The sequence below is a fragment of the Pollicipes pollicipes genome, unplaced genomic scaffold, assembly GCF_011947565.3.
Source record: "Pollicipes pollicipes isolate AB1234 unplaced genomic scaffold, Ppol_2.1 Scaffold_7206;HRSCAF=8540_pilon_pilon_pilon, whole genome shotgun sequence".
NCBI classification, from domain to species: domain Eukaryota; kingdom Metazoa; phylum Arthropoda; class Thecostraca; order Pollicipedomorpha; family Pollicipedidae; genus Pollicipes; species Pollicipes pollicipes.
The window spans coordinates 7501-27029 of record NW_023597026.1 but is presented as its reverse complement, the minus strand read 5'-3'; the positions used below and the strand labels follow the sequence as shown (position 1 = coordinate 27029).

Sequence of the window (19529 nt, the reverse complement as noted above, 5' to 3'; positions counted from 1 at the left end):
ATACTTACCAAAGTCAGATCAATAACACCTATAAAACACACGAAGAACTGCGTATGCTACATGTCATGCAGTCGTGACGGGTCCTACAAATATATAATAATATGTTTGCACCATGTGTCGTTTAACTAGCACCTCCTGGTATGTCGCAGGTCGATTGCACAACATAAGAACTCTGTCTTTATGACGTTATCTTATGAACTTGTTGATGATAACATGTTGATGAACTTGATAACATCTTGTGATGTTATCTTATGTCATCTTGTGAACTGTCCTTATAATGCCGAAACAATCAGGATCTGAAGACTTGTCTTTTTAGGTGAAAAATACACTTACGACGGCTTGACTGTCGGTAAACCTGCCTCACGCAGTTTCACATAAGTTTACGATCAATACGCGCCTGGTTGGGGATCAATTTTACCGTTACCCTAAGGTTTTCCAGACTAACTTCCGGACGTTGCGGTGAATCCGCACCAAGCTAGTTGTATGCTAGCACCTTGTTAGTTGTATGCTACTAAGTAGCCGATACTTTGTCATTCAAAAACTAAATATACCTCTTCAGGTCGCTGGCCTACAGCTGGCCAAAATCATACTTTTCTCATGCGGTAGTTTTTGGCGCTCATTTCGAATTTTTTGGTCGAAGGAACGCCAACAGAACTTATTTTGACTTCGTGAAGGTCAAGGTAGGTCACTGATCTAAAATGATCCCAATCAGCGTTTTGCTTTGAGGAAAATACCGCATGGCCTAGTTCTTCACGCTGGTTTTAAATCCAAACATCAAAAAAGTTCGAAGGTTTCTAGCTGTGTGGAGCTAGCTGTGTGAGAGTAACATTTTCCACTAGTGGCCTTTTGCTTAGAAAGGATATCTAGATGAAAGCTGGTTGCGCGGGGTCTTATGGGATGGAGTATATTTCGGACACAACCTGGAGTTTGACCTTGGTTGACATTATTTGACCGAAATGGCCAAACCTATGGGCCTTAAAGTTCGACACAAATGAGCTCACATAGACACATATATGCACCTATACATAGCTCACAAGGTTCCCTTTCCACCTTGTGTCTTTGGTAGTCTTAGTCTTCTGGTCTGGATAGCCTTTTTAGTCTTCGATATTCCAGACTTTAAATTAGGACGTCAGCATATCAGTATATTACTCGCGTTCGTACTCGTGCATGCACGGTGTAAATATTTCAGAGGATCTCCTCTGCCTGATTTCCTCACAGGCCAACGAGCAAAAGATGATAAGCAGGTAGACAGGCGTACAGACAGATTAAAATTTTTGTAGATAATATATTATATGGCAACCTTTATGACAACAATGTTATATGGCAACCTCATTTCAACAGGGGGACAGTACAAAGATTTTTGCACCTACATTTTGTAGTCCACCCTATTCAGCCGTCCAAAACAAAACAAAAAAACTGAAAAATGAAGGCTGCATGAACCCGTTGGCGTGACAAAAGAATGGGCGAAATATGCATATTTTGTTTTTACGTTGCCCAGAATTCGGCTGGCCCATATCCCCTGGCCTCCGCAAGGATGTGCTCTTAAAATGGGCCGTGTTTTGTTATGTACCACAAGCCAACTTAGCGGCCAGTATGCCCTTGATTTGTGAAATATGAAGAATTTCTCGCTGGCAGACGGAAAAATATGATCTGTAGCTTGAGATATTGATCTCGTCATGAGAAGCTGTGTGCCTCAAGAAAGGAGACTAAATTCTAAAGCTAAGAAAATCTAGTATATCGGTCGGTCTATGACCAATAGCATTTTTTACATAGCGCGTCCATTGGTTGTGCCCGCCAGTCTGTTTTGCCTTCTGCCTTTTATAATTCGCACTTGTGGGGAAAGTGCGCCTTTCTCTTTTTCTGGTGTCAGTTATGAGAAAACGAGTAAACTATAGCATCTCTTTACACTTCTCTTGCATGGATCTTTGTATGCGCCATGTGAAAAACGTTCACCACTTTATAAACTGCATTTATTATCTATCCATTTTGGTAGCTATTGTCAAAACTTACAAAGACAAGCGCTTGCACCATTTTCAGCGTTTTTGCGCTGCTACAAATTCACGAAGGCGCCTAAGATACATTTTCATAAATTATTATGCACAGGAATCTACCTGGCTTATTTTTCCTGTGCATGAAGCGCTACTTAGATTATTCAATTGAATCTAACCTTAAATGTCTTGACCATCTATTCGTCCGCCATGTTCGCTACGGTTTGCCCGAAGCACGGACAAATGACAGACACCAATCTATTCCCTGCCTTCCTGCAAGTATATGTTCAATTTTTATTGATAAGGCATCCTGCGACAAAGGAAAGGAATTTAACAGCCATCGGAACACACCAGCGAAATGGCAAGCGACTGTTACTAACGACAGGTTTGCGATATCATCATCTGCAAGTATACCTTTATTTTGCATCGATAAAACATCATGCGACATAAGGAAGGAATTGAACAGTCATCGAAATACGTCAGCGAAATGGTAAACGTCCATTACTAACGACAGGCTCGCGGCACCATAATCGCTTTGAAATCGCAACGTGTAAAGCGTAATGAAAATGCAACGATGCCATTGGTGATGACGTCATAATTGGCAGCTGACCGTCGGCGCTTCGAGCGTCATGACGCGCAAGTCACGCGCAAGCCACGGGCGACAAAGGCGCGTCGTTCCACCCTCGCGGAACCATCCCCCGGCTCGCGTGGAACGAAACCGCCGACCAGACGGACCGGCTGGTCGGTTGGGACAGCACTTGGCACAGCACCGCGTATTGGGTGGCAGTACGTGAGAGCTTGCGTGAATGGAATGCTGGAGCTGTTCGTGCAATGTTCTCAAAGTGTGCTGTTCGTGGTAAGTAATTGTGCCACCCTTATGCGCCAAAACAAGCCACCTTGTGCTTAAAAGTTGCCAAAGGTTGCAGTACATATTGCAATACGTGTTTGTGTCGCTATCCAGGTGGAATATCGTGAAAAAGTCGTCGGCATGTGCAGACTGGCTGAACATGCAAAAGAGCTGGACTGACAAGAGCATATAAGGTCCCTACAGAATACCACGTGCTTCCAAATGAATATGATACCAGTTGTGCTGTTTTTCACGTACCTAACGTACCAGTATTTTGAGGAGATTTTCTGCATTTTCTTGGTCTAGTATTCATTTTTCCATGTTCATTCGGAGGGGGGGGGGCAGAGAAGCATTAGGTGAGGGGTTTGGGCCTAGCTCCCCCCCAAAGTCAGCACGGGGGGAGCTCGCCCTCTCTCCTAAAATGCATAAAATGTCGCCCTTACCCCGGTTTCCATTACCCAAACAAGTTTTGGCTCGGTGCCAATTAGATTACACGCTATGACGTTTGCAGCCATCTAATCTCTTCTTTGACTTCAAGGTTGACAAATCAGGCTGTCCTGACGAAGGTCGGCTGAAACGATGAGCTGCGCTTTAGTGTAAAGATTCGGTTTTGGTAACATACTTCTTACCCATGGCCAGGTCTGACGTCGCAGGTCTGGATATATGGGTATGGCGTCATAAAAAGGCTGGCTCACATCGTGGCGGCTAAGCTGGCTGATCCAGCTCAAGGCCTAGTTGGTCTCAGCGGGAGACGCGCTTAACACTTACCCAGCGGCAGACATCCGCCACGCCTGTTCAAATGATTGCATCCCCACGCACGACTTTAACGTCCCGTCCGGTTTTGACCAGACTTTTTGAGAATCTGGACAGTATCAACTTCGATCAATGTTTTCCATTCGACGCCTTCAGAACTTCAGTCCAAGACTTAACGATTATGCGGAGAAGCGCCGGGGTGACGCGCTTGACGCCGAGGGTGGGCCCGCGTGGCACCTGCTGGCGCTCCAAACGTCGACCACAGCCTCGCGGTGTGTGCCAGTGGTGCCGTTCTTCGGCCCGGGCTGGTAAGCTACGCGTCGGTGCCCAGGACACTAGTTTTGGTCGGCGTTTGGAACAACTGGGTCTGGGAACAACCCTGTCATTTCACTGTAATTTGAAGCGATGATCTTCAGGGTTGACTCAGAGGTCAAACGGCCTTTGGCTTCGTGAATGGTCTGTGACGGAGTAAGTGTCTCGTATGGCGCATTAGCAAACGCGTGACATGTCCTGACGCATCCTGAGACCGGCAAACATGAAATTTGACAGCCCTTAGCCTGAATCGTGCCGCGATATCAAATATCCACTTATGAACCATGACCTTGGATCCGTGCAAGCTAACTTTCTCTGCCTCTTCTACAGAGGCAGAGAAGTTATAAAGTTGCGTTTGTAAAAAATCAGCGACGTATGCTCGTAAATATGCGCTAGATTCGGTATCCGCCTAAAGTTGTATGTTGTGGTGTCCGCTGTAGGATCTCACTTAACTGATGTTTTAGGCAAAACGCTTTTTGCGAACAACTTTACTGTGGAAAATATAGCTACCAACTCCGTTTTATTTCGATCACCTTTAGGCGAGTTGACTTTACCTGTATTCGAGCATTTGGCAAAAACAAAATACGCTGCAAACAGCTGTTGTGCTCGGCGTAACCAAAAATATCGATTACATCGGAAAGCAACGAAAAAACGAAACTCCGCTGCTGAGGACAGCTATCAAGAACGTCACAAGAGCCAATGCAAATGCTCGGCTGTCAATCATGTTCAATTCTTCAAACAGAATGAATATGCGTCTTAAATAAATCAATTGCCCCGAAACTGAAGCCACAAACTGTGGAAGTGTTGGAAGTCCACCAACAGACAAGATGACGGGTATTCATAGGCATCGACTGCCACTGAAAGACCCATTCTTGTTCTGATAGCTACACAGTCCTGCTGACTTCATTCCTTTTCTGCTGAGGTTGTATCGTTTTGTCCTACTTTCTTCCCCGACTAGACGCCACTTGATTGATTCCTTCGGTGAAGTACACGCATGGAACACGCATGTTTGTAAGTAAAACTCCTTTTTCCTAAAGGCTAGAAGAAAATGAAGAAACGCACGTACTTGCCAGTATGGCTTCAACTAAAAGACTAGCGAACAGAACTGCGCACATTTTATGATAAAGCATACATATGGGTCACACGTTGTTTGATACAGGCTCGCTTTCTGATCCCTGTCGTTCGACTGGTGGCGTTAAACTAAATAAACCTTACGATTTACTTCCAAGCCCTGTCGGCCATGTGTCGGTCCCAGATAACCGGCGTGACGTTATGTCAGATGATGCGAGAATTATTGGTGATCTGCGGACAGATCTACAGGTCTGTCTGCCTGTGATCTGTGTTCGCCTGCTCCGCGCATCTGGTTTCAAGACCCGCTCTGGTTGCTGCTATCTGATATCAATCTTCCATTAATCTTGAAAAACTTGTTAAATCGGGCAGATCTCAGACTTGTCCTCGGGCACGCGTCACCGGCTGTACATAATACTGGCACTTGTGCAACCCAATTTCTATCCTCCGACAATCCTTCGAACTGTCTGCAGGTGGGGTCGATAAACCGGTTATTCGTATCCGGGGCAAAAAGTGCACGTCGGATGTTGAGGCTGCCTAGCTCAGCAGTGAAGGCCACATGCTAACCACCTTGCATTTTAACAGAGGTGGGTGCAACTTTTGAGCGGTTTCACTTGTTGCTGAAAACCGCATGAAGCCGCACCCACTGGTTGCGCAGATGTTAGCTTCTTTTGATATTGCCGGCTGGGATGAGATGCGCCGCTGGAGCTTAGCGTGTTCTCACTGATCCAGAAAGGCTCGCTTAGCGTACTTCTGTACTGTAATCGGGTCAGTTCCAGTGAAATTCACAAACACCTATATGCATTTTTTCCATTTGTCAGTGAGCATCAAAACATTGTGTATACTTGTTGACTAATGGAACACTCTTTTAGTTATGTGTTGCTTGTAATATTAATGCAGCGCCTGACTTGCGGGCAAGTGCTGCGCTCACCATGCCTTTTAGCATGTCGTTAGGCAAGTTGGCGCAGTTTTAGCGGATAATGCTTCCCGCCGAGATCAGGGACGGGATTGGGGATGGGATCAAGGATGGGAGCAGGGATGGTATTAGGGATGGGATTAGGGATGTTTTACGCAAAGGTCAATGGTGGAAGGGAGCGAAGGGACGCGGTTCCAGTCAGGGCAAACTAGCAGCTTTGAGGGCACCTGGCCATCACTGACACCGCGCGGAGGGGGGAGGGGGGGGGGGGGGGGGGCGCGAGCGCTCATGAGTCGGTCAGCAGGTCCCCCGGACCGAGTTCGTCTGACCGTGCAGACGTCCGCCAGCGTCCGTTGAGACATTCTAAAACGCACGAAGCGACCTGGGGCCTACCCTGACCCTGCGCGATGGTGCTGGAGCTTACGCTGACCCCGCGCGATGGTGCTGGAGCTTACGCTGACCCCGCGCGATGGTGCTGGAGCTTACGCTGACCCCGCGCGATGGTGCTGGAGCTTACGCTGACCCCGCGCGATGGTGCTGGAGCTTATGCTGACCCCGCGCGATGGTGCTGGAGCTTACGCTGACCCTGCGTGATGGTGCTGGATCTTATGCTGATCCTGCGCGATAGTGATGGATCTTACGCTGACCCTGCGCGATGGTGCTGGAGCTTACGCTGACCCTGCGTGATGGTGCTGGATCTTATGCTGACCCTGCGCGATAGTGCTGGAGCTTACGCTGACCCTGCGCGATGGTGCTGGAGCTTTCGCTGACCCCGCGCGATGGTGATGGAGCTTACGCTGACCCCGTGCGATGGTGTTGGAGCTTATGCTGACCCCGCGCGATGGTGTTGGAGCTTATGCTGACCCCGCGTGATGGTGCACACGCCGTCCCAGCTAAACGGCAGAGAAACCTCCGGGATGGCTGCGGAAGTCCCAGCTAACCGCGGGAACGGTGCAAAGACAAGTTTCAAGACAAATTTCGGTCTGAAATGGTCAATGGGCTTTTGACATGGCCTAGAAGCACCAGACGTTTAATGCATCGGAACGTTTAATGCAACCCGGGTACGGGTCGCCGAATCAGACCACCCAGAGGCTTTGGAAATCTCAAGCCTTGCCCTGTGTAGGCCCTTTGAAGTTTCAGCCCATCTGCCTTAAGTACTCCTACATGAAAAGTACATGGCATATAGTGTCCATATGCCACAAGTTATGTTCCAATGTTCCAATATCCAAATGTTCGTTGGTACTGACTCGACTATCAGCCTTGCACCTTTGTGTTGCGCTGCTGGCTGCTGTACCGCTACGTGCTTTGGATGAGGCAATGTTTGGTGGACAGTAAGTTAGCATGGTGTCTGCTATTAAGAAGGACTGCTCGCCACGTTGTGGCGTGCCTTGCATATTATTAGCTGGTTTCTTACTCTCTCGACGAATTACGGTGCTGACCTTGCAGGGCACCTGCAGTGCCAACTTCGTGTTCGTGATTGGTCACGCCTGTGACGTTTCGTCCACTGCACGGGCCCTGCTCGAATGGAGCCAGGAGATGAATAGGGGCCTCCCTGCATTTGCAACTAAGTTTGGAAGCAGCACAAGCTCAACGAGGAGGGCGTCCCTCGATACGGCCGCGACCTACTGCCCGAGACAGCCAGAGCCTTGACTGACTTCGCACCGTTATCAGCCCTCACGTCGTTCCAGGTGGGTTCTCGAACGACCTTCAACTCTCGTGCGTATGACTGACTGATGCCCGCTTGTAAGGATTACTTAACGGTGTGGTCGCCGCTTTGTTCTTCATCACGACTGAGCGACCAATGCAAACGGGCTGAAGTGCTGGGTAGCCGACGCAGCGGCGGGTAGCGTCGCCTGTTAACTCCTCCGTGGCCAGGTGGAGCGTTTTTGCGTCAAGTTCGCCTAGGTCATTTACCTGCGCAGTAGCGCTTTCGGCGTGGCTGCCTTTAAAGTGGTAGGTGACTGCCTTCCTATTGTCCTCCTCGCTTCACCCGGAACACCCTGAGGCCCGTTCTTCACTGGCCAATGGAAGCCCACTTCTTACTCCGTTGTAAGCCCACTACTTATCTACGTCACAGTCCAAACCCGTTCCCTATTTGGCCCAGAGGCTAAGTAAGTGTGCTGGTTTAAAAGTAAGTTGCTGATGGATGCTGATATAACAGCGTGTAGCAGCGTGTAGCAGCGCTCGATGCCCTGTTGACGGTCCTGTAAGCCCGGCAAATAGGAAGGTCCCGATCTCATCTGAAAAGCGCGACCGATATTGATGTCTTTAGCCATAGATCACTTGCTAACGACTGCGATTTGAATAATATCGAAGTGCGCAATTCCTGCGCGCTATATGTCTCCACGGAGCTGAACAAGCGGATTCTTTTTGTGCCCATGTGTGGAATTAAAGGCGTTCTTTATTGGCGTGTATCTGTGACGCCACCTCAGCGAACGGAGCTTGAGCTATAAGTCTTTGGGGAGGCCGGCCCCAGAATCTAGTGGTGGTGTAGTTCATTGGGCGACTCTGTCTGTAGTCCATTGGGCGGCTCTGTCTGAAGTCCATTGGGCGGCTCTGTCTGTAGTCCATTGGGCGGCCCCGTCTGTAGTTCATTGGGCGGCTCTGCCCTCAAAAAGACCATTCACTGAAAGCGAACCGACCGTAGACGGTCACGGATGGCGCGGGAATACTTGTCCTCTACGAACTAAATGCAAGGATGCGTTTTTGCAAGGGAATCTCTCACAACGAAAGCCGACGGACGGGTCGTTCTGTGGCTGCTGAGGAAGTGCGCAGTCGGAGTGGCGGACACCAGCACCCTGCGGCGGCGGCGATCAGGGGGCCCGCGCGGGTCGCCGACGGAGGCGCGCCCGGCCCGCCGGTGGCGCCCCCCTCACCGGCGGTGAAGGTGGCCAGGTGGGCCGCCCGTGCCGGCTGGATCGCTCAGACCTGATCCAGAGGTGTATCACGAGGCCGGCCAGCTCCGAGACCGGCCCCACAGGTGGGTGACGGGCCTGATCTCGTTCGCTTCCCGCGCCGGTGCCGCTACACGACGGCTCGGATGTTTCGCTGCCGGAGAACGTTAGCGCGCGACCAAGACGCCGGTACCGTCCTCAACTGTGAGCCGGACGTAATCATTGCGCTTGTGCGTGTTAGAAACCCGGCTTGCCGACTTCAGTGATGTTTGCACTGTATTCTGTTAAATCCGTTGTTCTGTTCATTGTCACTCAATTGTATGTTGATAGTTGTTTCGGTGCCAAACACAGCAAGATTGATCTCACATTTTACCTGCATGAGCTCAGCGACTCGCTGTTTTAATGACCACCAACATTTTGTGCTGGCTGTGTGAGCTAAAGACATCGCTATTCACTGGCCGTTAGTGAATTTGGATCTGCGAGAAACCTAGAACCGACAGATCTCACCGTCTGTTCTATCATCGGATTCATCGGATTCATCGGATTCATCGTCGGTTCACCGTTCGCTTCGTCGGCATGAGATTTCTACTCCATATTAGTCGCCCCCTGAAGTAGCGCACTTCTTGCTTGCTGTTGCCATAAGTCCGATGTCAGAGGTCCTCTGCATTTAACCTCTACTTTTTATGGCAAAGACTTTGGAACATTACGACCACTTTCAGACTGGTTTGCCGGCCTCGACGGCATTTGGGTCACATGCTGCTAAATTCATGTTGTGTCCGTTTCCGCTTGGATTGCAGCTCGAATCTAACCGACCTTTGCACTAAAACCGAGCGAAAGTAAAAGTGCGGTTTTGATTTCAATCCCAGGATTACGGAGGGATAAACTCGTGCGATGTTGTGAGGATTTGGCTCTACAAATCAGCTATTATAATATTTAGCAACTTGATTATTTGACAGAGCTAGATGGGATTTCGTCTGATGGTAAGCCATTCAGACGCTTTACGTTTATCGTACGTTATCACTTGAAGCGCTAGCTTATGGTGCCTGCTTTTCTCAAATGCCGGGGGGCACATATCTTTGCCGTTCGGGTGATCTTGATTTAAGGTTGTATGCAATACTTACGATCGTCTCATCCTGCGCTACGCAATATATTAACAATTTCAGTCAGCTGGGGCGCACAGATCCTCACGTCTTCGCTTCCTGTTGGTACGATTACATATAAGATGTGACCAACAGTAAACAAATACGTATAATCACGTCCGTATAGCTTCCATAAGCGTGCACCTCTATTCATACCATGCCTGATATCATACCATACCATACCATGCCATGCCTGAAGCTACCAAGCCATAGCCATAGTTCAAGCCATGTAAGTACATAGTACATAGTACAAATATAGCACATAGTACATAGTACATAGTACAAAACATAGCACATAGTACATAGTACATACATAGCACATATTACATAGTACAAGCCATAGCCAGAGCCATAGTTCATACCAGGCCTTGGTAACACTGCCGCTTGGGATCGTAGGACCGCTGGACGATCTCAGAGCTGCTGTCAGGTGTCTAAGGGCGACTGTCAAATGTGCTTCCTGAGGGCCAGACCGGCCCGGCCCGTGGGAAGGAGATGAACAGGATCACGATCGCTGCGTCGGTGCTGTCGCTGGTGGGGAAGGAAATGAGCAGGATCACGATCGCTTTGCCTCCGCTGTCGCTGGTAGACGAAGGGGATGAACGGGATCGCGATCACTTTGCCTCCGCTGTCGCTGGTAGACGAAGGGGATGAACGGGATCGCGATTGCTTCGCCTCCGCTGCCGCTGGTAACGAAGGGGATGAGCGGGATCGCGATTGCTTTGCCTCCGCTGTCGCTGGTAGACGAAGGGGATGAGCAGGATCACGACCGTTTTGCCTCCGCTGTCTCAGGTAGCCGAAGGGATGAACGGGATCGCAGTCGCTCCGGCTCTGCCGTCGCTCAAATCCGCCAGCTGACCTTGTCTCCGCAGCCCATCCGGCGACGCCGCGAAAGTGAACAACGTCGCCTGCTACTTGCAGCCAAACTGGTTGCCTGGGAGGGTGGGGCTAAGCTTCGCATCGTTGAGGTGACGGGTCGACCAACGTCCCTGGCGACCTCGTCAGCACACTGACGTCCCAGCAGCAGGGACGGCTGTGACGCTGACGAGACAGTCTGACCTTCCCCGCACAGCCGGAGACGCCAAAAGGGGGCCCGGGATGGGGTCGTATGACAAGCGGTTGCAAGGATGTCACTCGGTCAAAAGCGTGAAGACAAGGAGAAAAAAGTAGAGCCGACAGATCCCACCGTCGGTTCTATCGTTGGTTTCATCGGATTCATCGTCGGTTCATCAAATCCTGCTGGTCACATCAATTCTGGTCGGTTGGTAAGGCTTGCGGGGCATGTGGTCTCGATCGTGTTATGTCGTTTTTGATGGCGAAGAGCTGGAGAAGTAAATCACAGTTACTCTAATCGCACAAAACGTTTTATAAAGGCGCCAAGACAGCGCTGTTGAGCCATTTACGAGCCACGCGGCCCATACTGGATGGCGTCAAGCCAAAAAGCTTGAAACACTTCGTAAAACTTGAAACACTTTCGAGTATGAACGCAACGCGTCGAACCTTAAAAATGTTCAGCATTCGAAGACGGCTAGCTGCCAACGCTTCAGATGTCCCGGCGGAACACACTTTGCTCCGCGAAAACTGTTTTTAATCTTTAATCTAGTGACCTTGATCAGGTCACGTTTTTACGGTTTTGTTTACTGACGCCTTACCTTATCACTCTCGTGTACTTGAAGCAAATATTGTTCAATGCTTGTCGCAACTTGAAGAACCGAAACGTTCACAACGATAGGCACATGATCATAGCAGCAAACGAAAATATAGGCCCGGCGCGACAACATGAATGATGTATGGATCCGCGGTCAACCAAATGCAGATATATTTTTTCGATACAGCGTAAGTTGCTCAGTGCATTAGCAAGGCAAATTATTCACATAGATAAGATGGTGGTATTAGCCTTATTCCTCGGAGAAAAACCAGGAGAATGGACATATAGTTGGGTTGATATTTCGGTAGCATGCCCTTATCGGAGCAATAGCAGAAGTGAATTAAAGTTGCTCGTCCTCACGAATTCGCTTGTGCTATTGTTTCGATAAATGGATGTTGCCGAAACACCAACCCAAGTGTACCTCTATTCTCCTGGTTTCTCCGAGGAATAAGGCTAATACTACTGTCTCATCTGTATTTTTTCAGATAACTTTCAGCAAGCTTTCTAGATCATGTAGGATTGTTGATGTACTTTGACATTATATTTCCGACAAACACGTCATGAAGAGGAACGCTGAACATATATGGAAAATCGCTTTCCAAACAGTACGCGGCTACTCGTCTAGCATGCTTGCCAACTTTTGCTGTAAAGCTGTAAGCAAATGCTGACTGCTGTAAAGGTCATGGTGCTATTTTTTTCCCTTCGACGCAAAATGTTTGCCCTAACCAATGAAACAGAAAGCGGTTCAGTGTTATGAAAAACAAGTGTACAAAAATGCCAATTAAAACATGAAACAACCAGTCCCGGTAAACCTTATTTGTGAAATTTTAAGAACGTTGGTCAGTATTGTTTACACTTCAACGCATTAGCATCATACTAAACAGACATATAATTGCAATTGAAATACATTTGAAACAAGTCACCTGACGTTTTGAGGCAGGCTGAGGACCTCTCTCTCTCCGCACCACAGCAACCTGCGGTCAACAGTTGGTTACTCCTACCCTCCGATCCATGCCCCGCTGATATTCTGGCGTGCTCATGCATATGATGTAGAGCCTACGTGCCATAACCATTGCTTAAGCCTAAACGCTCCCTGTGCTGATTTAAGTTGATTGGTGGTGAGGCTGCATGCCAAAGATAGTTCAAATGGACAGCTTATTCGCAACGGATTCGGACACCCTAGCTTTCTTCTCCGTCACACGCTCCCTCCCAGCACATTCCGTGAGCGTCCCTTGGATTTCGTCTGCGTGCGCCTCTGCACACACGTCCCTGAGTGCTCCCCTGCACGCACGTCCCTGAGTGCGCCTCTGCCCAGGTATTGCTGCGAGTATCTCTGCTCGCCTGTCCCTGGATGCTGCGGCTTGCAAGGCTGCCTGCATTGCGCCGGCGGTGCGTTGCACAATGGCGGCACTTTGGAGGCCGGCTCGCGCGCGCCGTTCGGCGGCTCAGCGCGCGGGGACGAGCCCTGAGAGAGTTCGATTTCGGCGAGGCTTTGGTGTCCCGGTTTCGTTCCAAAGCCATGTGCGGCTTACATCCGACGGCGACTGCTGTCTGGAGGTAGTCCGGTCCGAATGTTTTCCTACACCCGAAATATGGTCTGGATCCGTCCCTGCTGGATCCTGCACATTTGGTTGCGACACCAACGTTAAAAACACGCTAACGGAGTCGGGACAGGATCGGGCCTGACCCACTCCCAGCAGGTAATAGCGGTAAGCTGGCTCGCAACACAGTGCTAGGAAGGGTTGGTAGATGAGTCCGAAGCTTGGAAAACAAAAGACGTGGTCTGAGGTTTAGCTGGCAATACTCGCTGACATTTTGCGAGTCAACTAAACTTGTCAACTGGGAGATAGTCTTACGTCCACCGTATTATTAGCTGCAAAATAAGATACAATTTTGTAGAATTTCACATATCGGCTGAGATGTCTGCTGGAAAAAATAAGTTGCACGCTCCTGATGGTTGGCCGCTGATGATCAAGCAGACAATGAGCAAGAGGCGGCAACTAGATGAAAAACCCTCGCTGGTAGCGCTAGCTTGTAAATCGTAGATAACAATTCCATACAAACTCCAATTTTTTACCATTTCAGAGGTGAAAAGCTTCTGGCATACATCCAAATCACTGCGTGGGCCATAAAATGCGAGCCGGGCACAACTGGATTTCGCAAGTTCACGGGGCAGAAGTGTCCTTTTTCGGTCTGATTGACAAACGCTCGTCACTGGATGACCTCACGACCCGAGGTCAGAAGCCATCAGCTGATGCAGAGACAGGCTGAGGTCTGTGAGTGACCTCACGCGACCTTGCACGTCGGTCTTTGTTATTTTTGGGAAGATGCGATGGACGAGCGGCATATCAAAAACAAAGCTAAGCACAGGGCATCGTACTCAGCTGGTGAATGCCTGCGTGTTGCAGCCATTATTCAAAGCCACGAGGCAGCCGACCGCGGCGGGAAAATTCCATCAATTGTCCATTAATCACATTAATTACATTATTGATTACCTGCCTGGACTCCAAGCAGACGCAGGGATGCGGCAGTAATGCCTAATTAGGCCGCAGAGGAGTGGCCAAGGCTCTGATTCCCGCGTGATTCGGGATATGACTGACGTTTAAGAGCGCCGCATAATTCGTGCGATATGATTGAGACCAGATGTAGAAGGACGGCCGTTGAACATCCACGCCGCCATCCTGGAATTTGCGTCATTGCTCAGCGAACGATGTCATTGTGAGCGGGGCTCGAATAGAGTGGAAGTAAACGAATGTTTGTATTTTATTGTAGATATCAAATCGGCGCGTTTGTATAGACCGTTGTCCCTCATTGTAAAGCGGGTGAGACTCAGTTGTTCAACCTGCTGGTTACATTATGCCTGGTTCATGCCTGCGGGGTTACGTCAGTTGGCAAGCTACTAGCCAATTGAGACGGACCAATTTCCGTACAACTTGCTTCCAAAGTTCCAAGTGCCGGCGAGCCGCGGAAAGCATGTGTAGCTGAACTTCATGTCCATCAATCCAGTGTCCCAATATCATTGATGACACGGGGTCTGATCTGCTGTCCGTGTTGCTGATATGCCAGATGCCCAGCGTGGATTATGTCAACAGTGATTGCCACATGTTACGCTACGAGGCTGTAAAACTCCCTTAATGATATATATATATATATATATATATATATATATATATATATATATATATATATACCTATGAAGATCATTCAGACCAAAGGAAAACTCATCGTGTCCTTCGCCAGTTTTGCTTTGGTCCTCGCAAAGCTATTTTCGTTTGCGAAGCTATTTTATATTTTTTTACTTATATATGTCGTTTCGCGAAGCTATTTTGTTATCTAATTCGGGTGTTGACTAACAGATCCAGCCATCCCGGAGCCCATTGCATGTCCTTACCTACATGCAATGCGGGCGAATGGCTACCACCTGTACATGAAATTGGTCGGAACGCAACGGACTCACGTAAACAGCTCGATTCCATGACCTGCACGCGACAAGACCTTATCATGGGGCGCGGCGCGACAGCTCCTGCTCGCGCCGGGGTGCGGCCTGTTGCAATGGCAAAGGAAGCGTGGGCCTCATCAGCATTTGAGATCAGCCCGCTAGCCAGCCGCCGGCGGTGTCTCGTGGCCTTGAGTGCACGGTGCGTGTCTTGGGCGTCCGAAAATGGACCTGGCTGGCGAGCACCGCGAGCGCCAGGCTTGGCTCCACGGCAAGGCCATATGGAAAACTTGGCGGTGAGGGGCCACAAGTTAAGTTTGCTTTAATGGAATAATTAAGTTTAGTGCCAGAAGCGCGCAAAATTTTGTGCGTGGTGCATAACTTAGCATGGTGTACAGCTTCGCAAGTTTTCAAAGAACTCAACTTCAGTGAACTTCTTTATCGTTAACTGCTTATTTACGTTTCTGTCCTGACATTTTAATGATCAACATTTATTCACGTTCGTATTAATGCCGGTCAAAATTTGATAAGGGGAGCACGTGCCCCCACCCCTTCTCCCTAAGCAGTACCCTAGCTCCCCACGCCGTCTACCCGTGGAGGCGACGGGAGAGCGCACAGGCAGCTTGTGTGCGCCCGGCCGGATCGGGTGGGGCGGGCAGGGGCAGGGCGGGTCGTGGCGCCGTGCTGCAATGGGGCCACGATCTGTGTCGGGCGCCGTGAGCGCTGATCAGCCGCAACACCCGCCGGCGTCCTTGAGCGCCCGAGCTCTCACTGCAGCCGGCCCGGTCGCCGGCGAGCTCGCCCGCCGCCAATCAGCCGAGCCGTGGGCTCGACGTCCGTGGTGGAGACCCTTTGCCAACTCGGAGGTGTGTTAACGTTGGGAGCTGCAAATGAGATACCGTAGCAGGCGCACTGGCGGCACCCATATTTCCGTGCTTTGGATAATGCGCATGTACGCGCATTTGGGTGACTTTTCGGAAGCCGTCCTCGCTCAGCTCAACTTAAAACAAACTGCGTATAGAAAAAGTCTGCACTGTACTTTCATCCTCTGTGGGGCATGATCATTACAGCCGAGACTGCCGTTTCGACAGATGGCGTTTCAAAATATCTCGCCGAATGAGAGCCCTCGAGTCGCAATGTCACGTGGCGGGACATATCAATTGGCATTGCGTGCGGTTATGTTAGCATTGCACCGAGCTGCTTGAGAGACACAGCCGAAAGCCTTGCAATCTGACGCTGCTCACGTAGGCGTGCAAAGAAGCCGGTGATGCATCGCCGAGGAAATTTCAAAAGCTTCGCGGCGACCTGTGCAGTGCAACAACTTGTTGCGTAGAAGCTGGGGCGCAGACAGGCAGCGTGTTGTGCGTAATTTACAGAAAATTCAAGAACCAATAATGTGCGTCTGTGGGAAAGTCTTTGGCAGGCACATTATGTAAGAGTTTGAAGGTTTTGGGAAAGGTTTTTGATTGTCAATATTATGGGTTAATTCATCTTAACGCCACCCGCTTACTGTACAGTTTCTTAAAGTTAGAGAAACATTTTCACCTGAACGTGATAGCTTTTGGACTGTCCAAAATACCAAACATTTCCTCGTCTTTTTAAATGTTTGAAACATTTCGCACAGTTATGAGCATTCTGTGAAGACAGATGATGTAATGGAATCCCATAATGTTTAGAATATGTCACATGTGTCGCATTGAACAAAAATTCATACGTCCAAGATATGCCTATGTCTGGAACTAACTTTGAACAACGTTAGACGTGTGAAGTTGATATTCATTTTCTATAGAACATCAGCGACGTTGGCTAAGTACGGACAGTATGTTAAACAAAATTTAAGTCTGGTTACGTTTCTGACGTGCTCCTTTTCAGCCCCTATCGTCTTCGTTCACGGCCAAGTAGGTCAAGTCTGAACAAGCTCACTGCCGGAAATTTCCACTAAGGATTAATGAACCACCAACCACGAGGGGCTGAGATCCACAGCGGTAACTTTTTTGCAAGTCACTGGGGTCCCAGGTGGAGGGACTTAGCCTGCCGTCGTGACGTCATTCATGCCGTACGACACGTCATTCCGCGAAAGCGTGCCTGTTGCGTGCCAGCCTGCCTAGCCCGGTCGCATGACAGGACCTCTTGTGTCGAAGACACGACATGCGAAACCGCTATTTTCCTCGCTCGTGTTTTCCCTGGCCCAAGGGTTCACGCTGGGTACGCGCGCCCGCGATTTCATTCCGTGAGATTGAACTGATGTGACTCTTGAATGAGCCGAGGGTAAACGACTGAATGTGCGTCCTGTAAATGGTGCATTTCGGTGCGCCGGTCATCGGCATACCTGATCTCGGAGACAGAAGAGGATGGTTTTGAAGAAAGAAAAAGCGAATGAACATTTCAGGATCACTGTGGCGGTAATCGGTATCAGTGTTACTCGCCGAGTGCACTTTCAGCAATCGCTGCTCTTTTTTGTCTTTTTCCGAACTGATTTTTTTCAAAAATATCGTCAGAAAAAGTCCGTTAAATGAACCAGCAGCTGATGTCCGACCATATTCGATCTTCGATATGCCAGGTGGCAATTCAGTAAGTCCTGGCGTATTTAAACGTCAAATATTGATAGAATGAAGGCTCCCGTTTCGGACTTCAGGTTTTTCTTGCTCAAAAAATGCGAATCAAACACAACGTTGATATACAATTATTGTGATGTGCCTGCGTGGAAAAGGACAAATGTTTGGCTCGCAATCAAAGGTCAACCAAAAGCCTGAGTTATATGCTACGAGAACAGACATATTCCACATCAAGAGGCAGTGATTATCGTGACCTCTAAGAAGGCGGATGCAAGCTTTCCGCTAAAAAAAAACATGGAACTGATTCTCTCAGCCTAAATTTATCGACTGAAGCATTTAAAGTCTCCGACATGGTAATGAGTTTTTTTTGTCTTTTGACATTTGCTTTGACATTTGCTTTTGACATTTGCTTTTGACATTTGTCTTTTGACATTTGACATTTGACCTTTACCCTGTGCTTTTCACCTTGACATGTGAAGTCGTATGTGAGACCCTAACAGGAAGGGGATAGTCAAGGGGATAGTCAAGGGACTACCCCTAACAGGAAGGGGATAGTCCTCTAGTTGCACAACCGCTGAGAGTCTGTCTTCGGAGTGCGTTCTGCCATGATGCCGAGTTCTTCAGGAACGTTCCGAGATCAATAAGTTGTCTTCCAGATGCTGTAATCCCACAATGACCTTAGTTCCCGCCAGATGGCAGGATTTTCGTAAATGCTCATCCGTTATTAGGCCTCCATTTTTTACCTTAGCAAGCCCGATGGCAGAAAGAGGCTCAGTTAGGAATTAAGTATTTTCGGCGAAGTTGATGCGTCTTAAAATGCACCCGCCGCTTATCCGCCCAAATCTTTTAACGGACACAATCATTAACGGACGCGGACAAAATGCAACAAATCTGGCAGGGTCATTATGTTAAACAGCACATAGGGCCAAACCACCTAGTTGCATATGCCGCTTTACTGCGTGCTTCAAATAAATGCTCTCAAAACTCTGAGCGGCCCAACTCGGTTTTACCAATCATATGACGTTTCACATGTTTTTTTCCCGACAGTTTATCATCCATCGCACAGTTCTCATCAAAGGAATGGCGGTAATCCATAGGAGTTTCTGTGCTGCGTCGTCAAGCTGCTTGGGTGTCGACATCTGGTTCGCAGGATTTCTTAACACTGCGATGGGGCTTTCAAATCTGAGTGCTTAAGTTGTGAAGTTTTGCAATGAGCAAGAGTCGCGCAGTAAGTATATAATCTGTGGGAAAAATGAAATGGATCCAGACGAGCTATCCCACAACGTTCTGCATTCCTTCGGTTCATCTCATTTCTCGCGAGGTGTTCGTTCGCACTGTCACAATCGTCAACAGGCTATGTTGGAAACATCAAGGCATACGCTGCATGCAAATTATTGCAATGAAAGTCATAATAGATACACCAAAATTTTCTCACCATAGTGTCCTGACAACTGGGTGCAGTGGAACGGATTTATCTATTTTCACGCGTACATAGTTAACAACTATAACACACCATTAGAAAAAGACGCAATTGAGATTGAGCACAGTTATTTTATAGGCCTCATTTATGGGCTGTTTCCACCCATAAAAAGTACCGCGCCAGAAAATGTGAGCATAAGCCACCAAATTTCAAGATAATAGCATCGGGCATAATTTTGACAAACCTTGAACAGAAACTGACCATGGATATGCCGTCAATAACCTTTTGTTGTGAGAACCATACCAAAGTCCCGCCCCCCCCCCCCTCCCCCCGCTCGTCAACAGGTTTGATACCACATCGAGCATATACCGACACAGTTAAAGCATGCACCACACACGCTGCTTACCTTACTGGGAAGCGAGTGTTATCACCAACGCTATACAAAGCTTCTTACCGGGAAACTGGTGACGTCAGAACTAAAACGCCTGTTTTTGTAGCATTGTCTTTGCTGCACGGCAACGAAATTCAAGGTTGACAAGTATTGTCACTAGTTCAC

The 19529-nt window shown here is 48.8% G+C and overlaps 1 protein-coding gene across 1 annotated transcript in view; it reads left to right on the top strand.

Moving 5' to 3' along the window:
- Window positions 1-8828: 8828 nt before the first annotated feature.
- The window catches only part of LOC119109009 (patched domain-containing protein 3), a gene marked incomplete at its 3' end in the record, with an annotated part of 18129 nt that continues 7428 nt past the window's right edge, over window positions 8829-19529 (top strand). Inside the window, exon 1 of the mRNA XM_037232555.1 lies at window positions 8829-8864. The remainder of the gene's footprint in view (window positions 8865-19529) is intronic.